This window comes from Bison bison, unplaced genomic scaffold (assembly GCF_000754665.1).
Source record: "Bison bison bison isolate TAMUID 2011002044 unplaced genomic scaffold, Bison_UMD1.0 scf7180017864308, whole genome shotgun sequence".
NCBI lineage: Eukaryota > Metazoa > Chordata > Mammalia > Artiodactyla > Bovidae > Bison > Bison bison.
The window spans coordinates 348,356-355,443 of record NW_011494880.1 but is presented as its reverse complement, the minus strand read 5'-3'; the positions used below and the strand labels follow the sequence as shown (position 1 = coordinate 355,443).

Genomic DNA, 7,088 nt, shown 5'->3' with positions numbered 1-7,088 from the left:
ACAGATTCTTCCCCTAAGCCTCCAGAAAGACATGCTTAGCTGTGCCAGCACCTGGAGCTTAGTCCATCAGACTTCTGATCTAAGAAGTAAATTCATAAAGTTTAAAGTTCTGAGTGTGTAGTAAGTTGTTACACCAGCAATTTAAAAAAAGAACTAATAAACTAATACAAAATTAAATTCAATGATTCTGTCCTTCCCATCATAGAAGGAAAATATTTCTTTGTATTAACAGCTTCTACAGAGACATGGTGATAAGAAACAGAACATCTTAAGACCCAATACTCATTTTGTAAATGGATCACTGGAATGATCTTATTGTTATAGCTCATAGACACAAATACTGAAAGCTAAAATAAAATCAATCTGAGAAATAATAATTCAACAAGAAACCATTTGATTTGCAACTCAAACATTGACTCCAAGCAGGGTTCAATCCCTGGGTCAGGAAGATTCCCTGGAGGAGGGAATGGCAAGCCACTCCAGTACTCTTGCCTGGAGAATTCCATGGACAGAGGAGCCTGGAGGGCCACAGTCCATGGGGTCACAGAGAGTTGGACATGGCTGAGTAACTAGCACTTTCACTTTCATGCTCTTTGAAGTGCTAATTACCTCTCCTCTGGAATTAGCCCCCAGATTAGCCCCAGATTAATCATCCAGATTAGTCCCCTTTTTGTGGGGTTCTTTCATGTCATATCTACATTCTCATAACCTGCCATAAGAAAATTTTCAAAAATGAAATAAGGAAATATCTCTAAAGGGCTTGAAGCTTTCCAAGGCTCCTCACAGCTTACAGAGCAAATATATATATAACCACAGTAAATTTCTCCTTATACTCGGAGGAAACTGTGTTCTTTCAGGCTTCCATGCTTTTTCACATTGCTCTCTAAATCTAAATTCCCCCCGCATAAATTTTATACTTGACAAAACACTAGTCAGTACTCACTCTCTGCACAAACATCACTTTGTGAACATCACTTCTTTACTCTCCCAGGGAGACTTGGTCTGTGTTCTAAAGGGACTTACAAGGGGCTTCATAACCAAAATAGTCATAACTAAAAGTAATGCCTCCATCATAGGCATGCACTATCCATTTCCCTTTCCTTTTCTATATCTTCACATCTATATTTTCCCTTTAATTCTTTCCTCAGTGTCCAGGAAATCAAAGCTTATTTCACTGGCAGAATGAATGTTTTGCTTAGAATCTATATTCAAATCCTTCTTAAGAGAGATTCTCCTCTCATTTCAAGTCAGTTGATTATTGATATCATGAAAACAAATCTATCCCATTACATGCATCTTCCCCTTCCTGTTTCTAATTTGATGTGAATTCCTGGTAAGATTTTTAATATAGCATACCTCAATTACAAAAATAGGATACAAAATGAAGTTCAGAAGAAGGTACTTAGAGGATAAATTCTTTCAAAGAGTAAGTTTAGAGAAAGTATTGAAGAAGTGAGAGGAATAGAAGAAAGGTTACAAATGTTCAGAAAAGGAAATGATCATAATTCAGAAGCAATATTCTCAAAGGAAAGTGACTAAAGCTATACTAAACTGATTAAAGTTATATTCAAAAGATGCTCATGTTCATATGAAGAGGAAAAACTTCAGTCAAAGAACTGAAGGAATAACTTTAGTCAAAAGAACAAAGGTGAGCTAAATGAAATAGAGCTAATAAAATAGGTGTTAAAATATGCAGAAAGAAATGCTTGGAATGCTCAAACAAATCAGAATGTATCTCTGTTGACACATGCTGCTTCCTTATCTGAAAATTCTCTACATCCTAGGCAATTTCCTCTTACCCTAGAGCCAGGGATTTATTGTACACAAAATCACAAAATCCTCTGTGCTTTTATCTATTTGCTTTCCAAAGCCTCTAAACTGGAGATTAGCTTGCAGAGAAATTGCCTAGGCAGACTCTTGGAAACAGTCTTTAGCTCATAGTCATTGTGACCTTACCAAGTGGCAGTTATATTTTAACTACTTAATTGATTCTGTCCCGGATATAACAGAGAGCTACCTCTGAAATTAAGGAAGCTTATGAAGGTTTGGATTTTATCAAGATGTCTAAGAGATGGGCTTTTCTTCTTGTGCTTTCTTTTTATTTCAGCTGTGACTTCTGTGAAAAGGTTCTGGTATAGCCAATGGAATAGAATCACTGGATCAATTTCAAGACAGTTTTGGATGAACTTGCTCAGAGGGATCATGAAGTGACTGTGCTAGCATCTTCAGCTTCCATCCTGGTGGATCCCAGTAAACCATCTACCCTTAAATTTGAGGCTTATCCTATATCCTTCACTAAGAATGAGCCTGATTTGCATTTTATGAAATAGATCAAGATATGGGCATATGAATTACCAAAGAGTACATTATGGGCATATGATTCAAAGATGCAAAAAAAACATATCACAAATATTCTGATACTGTTCAAAAGCTCTATGCGGATGCAGTTTTAAACAAAAAAACTTATGAAAAAACTGAGAGAGTCCAGATGTGATGTTGTTCTTAGAGATGCAATTTCTCCTTGTGTTGAGCTGCTGGTTAAACTGCTTACCCTATCTTTGGTCTACAGTCTTAAATTTACCACAGGCAATACATATGAAAAACTCTGTGGAGGGCTTATATGACCTCCTTCCTACATACCTATTATAATATTTGAACTAAGTGACAAAATGATATTTATGGAGAGAGTGACAAATATGGTGTATGACCTATATTTTGACTTTGCATGAGACTTTTAACAAGAAGTGGGATAAATTTTACAGTGAAGTATTAGGTAAGTCTGGTTTATTACATTTTCCCTCCAGTAGATGAAAAGAAATCTTATCTTCTTTGTGTGGGTTAGAGTGGTATAATTTGTATCTTCTTATGTTTAGTGTCAAAATGGAAATATAACAACTTCTTAGTCAAAAGGTATCAACTATTCAGGAGAATGTGCAAAGTAGTCTAGAACTCTGTGACACTGGAGATGTTCCTGTGACAATAATAACCCAATATGTTAATATTCCTGAGGCTTATTTATTTTGAAAGCTACATATGCACTGCACTTTTCATAAATTATAATGTCTGTTATTTATTGCTGTAAAATAAGCTATCCTAAAACTCATGGTTTAAAAGAGAAACCATACTGTTTGCACACGACCCTATGAATCAGAAAAATGGGCTGGGCATAAGAAAATGTCTCTTCAGTGGGTTTTGCCTGGGCTTAATCTTTATGCTACTGTTAGTTACCAGGTTTGACAGAAGTGGAACAGTCCAAGAAAGTGTCACTCACATGGCTGGGGTTTGCAGATTAGCAGGATACTTTGATGTCTCCTCCAGGTGACCTCTCCAACAGAAAACCTTGGACCTTTTTAGATGATAGCAGAATTCTAGAATAGGTTGCATGAAAGTTTTAGACTAGATTTGGAAGTCACACAAAATCACTTCTGTCACCTTCTATTGGTAAACCAGGTCAGGAGGAAAGCCCAAATTCAAAGGGTGAAGAAATAGCCTCCACCTCTTAATAGGAGGAATTACAAAGAGTATTAGCCATTTCTGATATGCTATAGTAAGAAATTTCATTAACTATATTTAAAAATCAAATGAAGTTTAGTCATGAGGAAATATCCTTCTAAACCTGGATCAGTAAAAAAAAAAAATCTATGTCCAAAGCAATCTGATATTTTGTATAAACTTTGTGTTTATTTGTCTTTAAAATTAAACATTTCTATGAACTCATAGCTGAGGCTCTGTTTAGCTTTCAGAATCAAAGTTCCTGACTTCTCCATCTAGATTCAGTTCTTCTATTATTTTAATCTCTCTAACATCTCCATTATCTAGTATCTCTATTGAGAAGAAAAATTGCTTAGTTGTGAATGAGTTTCTCTGGAAACTATCTAGTATTACTCTTTCCCTCTCAATGGATTAAATGCCATTTACTAAGTAAACCTCTAGTCTTTTCCATTTTAATGCTTTCTCTATTTCTTGGGATTGATCACTTAATAAGGCTTTCTTATCCCTCCTTGCTCTAAATCTTTGGAACTCTGCATTCAAATGGATATATCTTGCCTTTTCTCCTTTGCCTTTAGCTTCTATTCATTTCTCAACTATTTGTAAGGCTTCCTCAGACAACCATTTTGCTGTTTTGCGTTTCTTTTTGAGAGAATGGTTTTGATCACTGCCTCCTGTACAATGTTGTGAACCTCTGTTCAAGGTTCTTCATGCACTTTGTCTATCAGATCTAATCCCTTGAATCTATTTGTCACTGCTAATACTATGCTAAGTCACTTCAGTCGTGTCCGACTCTGTGTGACCCCATAGACGGCAGCCCACCAGGCTCCCCCGTCCCTGGGATTCTCCAGGCAAGAACACTGGAGTGGGTTGCCATTTCCTTCTCCAATGCATGAAAGAGAAAAGTGAAAGTGAAGTCGCTCAGTCGTGTCCGACTCTTAGTGACCCCATGGACTGCAGCCTACCAGGCTCCTCTGTCCATGGATTTTCCAAGCAAGAGTACTGGAGTGGGGTGCCATTGCCACTGTATAATCGTAAGGGATTTGATTTAGGTCATACCTGAATGGTCTAGTGGTTTTCCCTACTTTCTTCAATTCAAGTCTGAATTTGGTAATACGGAGTTCATGATCTGAGCCACAGTCAGCTCCCATCTTTTCTTTGCTGACGGTATAGAGCTTCTTCCACTTTGGCTGCAAAAAATATAATCAATCAGATTTTGGTATTGACCATCATCTGGTGATGTCCAATGTAGAATCTTCTCTGGTTATAACTAGAGTGTTCTCTTGGCAAAACTCTGTTAGTCTTTGCCCCACTTCATTTTTGTACTCCAAAGCCATATTTGCCTGTTACTCCAGGTATCTCTTGACTTCCTACTTTTGCATTTCAGCCCCCTATGATGAAAAAGAAATATTTTTTGATGTTAGTTCTAGAAGGTCTTGTAGGTCTTCAGAGAACCATTCAAATTCAGCTTCTTTGGCCTTAGTGATTGGGGCATATACTTGGATTACTATGGTATTGAATAGTTTGCTTTGGAATCGAACAGAGATCCTTCTGTCATTTTTGAAATTGCATCCAAGTATTGCATTTCAGACTCTTTTCTTGACTATGAAGGCTTTTCCATTTCTTAAAAGGGATTCTTGTCCACAGTAGATATAATGGTCATCTGAATTGTATTTACTCATTCTGCTCCATTTTAGTACACTGATTCCTAAAATGTCAATGTTCACTCTTACTATCTCCTGTTTCAGTTCAGTTCAGTTCAATCGCTCAGTCATGCCCGACTCTTTGTAACCCCATGGACTGCAGCACACCAGGCCTCCCTGTCCATCTCCAACTCCCAGAGTTTACTCAAACTCATGTCCATTGAGTTGGAGATGCCATCCAACCATCTCATCTTCTGTTGTTCCCTTCTCCTCCTGCCTTCAATCTTTCCCAGCATTAGGGGTTTTTTTTTTTCAAATGAGTCAGTTCTTCACATCAGGTGGCCAAAGTATTTGAGTTTTAGCTTCAACATTAGTACCTCTAATGAACACCCAAGACTGATCTCCTTTAGGATGGACTGGTTGGATCTCCTTGCAGTCCAAGGGACTCTCAAGATTCTTCTCCAACACCACAAGTCAAAAGTATCAATTATTCGGTGCTCAGCTTTCTTTAGAGTCCAACTCTCAAATCCATACATGACTACTGGAAAAACCATAGCTTTGACTAGATGGACCTTTGTCAGCAAAGTAATGTCTCTGCTTTTTAATAAGCTGTCTAGATTGGTCATAACTTTTTGTATTGTCATGACTTTGAGAATTTACTCAACTAAGCAATTTTTCAAAATCTCCTGTTTGGTCAATTGCAAATTACCTTGATTCATGGACCTAACATTTCAGTTTCCTAGGCAATACTGTTCTTTACAGCATCAGACTTGACTTCCATCAGCAGTCACATCCACAACTGGACATTGTTTTCACTTTGGCTCAGCCTCTTCATTCTTTCTGGAGTTATTTCTCCATTCCACTCTTCTCCATCAGCATATTGGGCACCTACCAACCTAGGGAGTTCATCTCTCAGTGTCTTAACATTTTGTCTTTTAATACTGTTACTGGGGTTCTCAAGGCAAGGATACTGAAGTGGTTTGTCATTTCCTTCTCCAGGCTTTATTTTCTTGGGCTCCAAAATCATTGCAGATGGTGACTGCTCCATGAAATTAAAAGACACATGCTCCTTGGAAGACAAACTATTACAAACCTAGACAGCATATTAAAATAAGCCTAGACATGTTAAAAAACAAAGACATTACTTTATTGACAATGGTCAGTGTAGTCACAGCTATGTTTTTTCCAGTAGACATGTATGAATAAGAGAGTTGGAGCATAATGATGGTTGAGCACAGAAGAATTGATGGTTTTGAACTATGGTGTTGGAGAAGACTCTTGAGAGTTCCTTGAACAGCAAGTAAACTTAAAATATCAGAGATTAATATTAGAATGTAAAAAAACATCAGGGGATAATATTTGAATTATCAATGTCTGCTTTCTGATTCTAATACCTTCAGTTTGAAAAAGTAAGCAAAAGGTGAGAGTCCAATAGATTCTTCATATCTGGATGATTTCTTAAAAAAAAAATTTATTGGAGTCTAATTACTTTACAATATTATAGTGGTTTTTGTCATATATTGATGTGAATCGGCCATTCCAGAGCAAAACATACCATGCATATCTGGATGATTTCTAATCTTGATTCTGTGAGTACATCCATTCAACAACAAATACTTTTTGAACTTCCTCTTCTTTTCTGTTGTTTACTAATGTGGGGAGCAGAAGGAAATTAGTAAATATTTGTTGAGAATTTACTCTCTTCCAGGACATCTAAGTCCATCATATTTATTAATTCATAGGATAGAGACATAGAAATCTTATTCACAGGCAGTATTATTCTCATTTTATACATACCTGAACTTAAGTAAGGTAACCTACTCAAGTTTTCATGGGGAGTAAGTGACAGAGATGTGGAGAAGGCAATGGCACCCCACTCCAGTACTCTTGCCTGGAAAATCCCGTGGACGGAGGAGCCTGGTAGGCTGCAGTCCATGGGGTCGCTAGAGTCGGACA

General features: G+C 37.2%; 1 pseudogene; it reads left to right on the top strand.

The window, feature by feature from the left end:
* The first annotated feature begins 2,060 nt into the window (after window positions 1–2,060).
* LOC104997425 overlaps window positions 2,061–7,088 on the top strand; it is a 25,451-nt pseudogene continuing 20,423 nt past the window's right edge.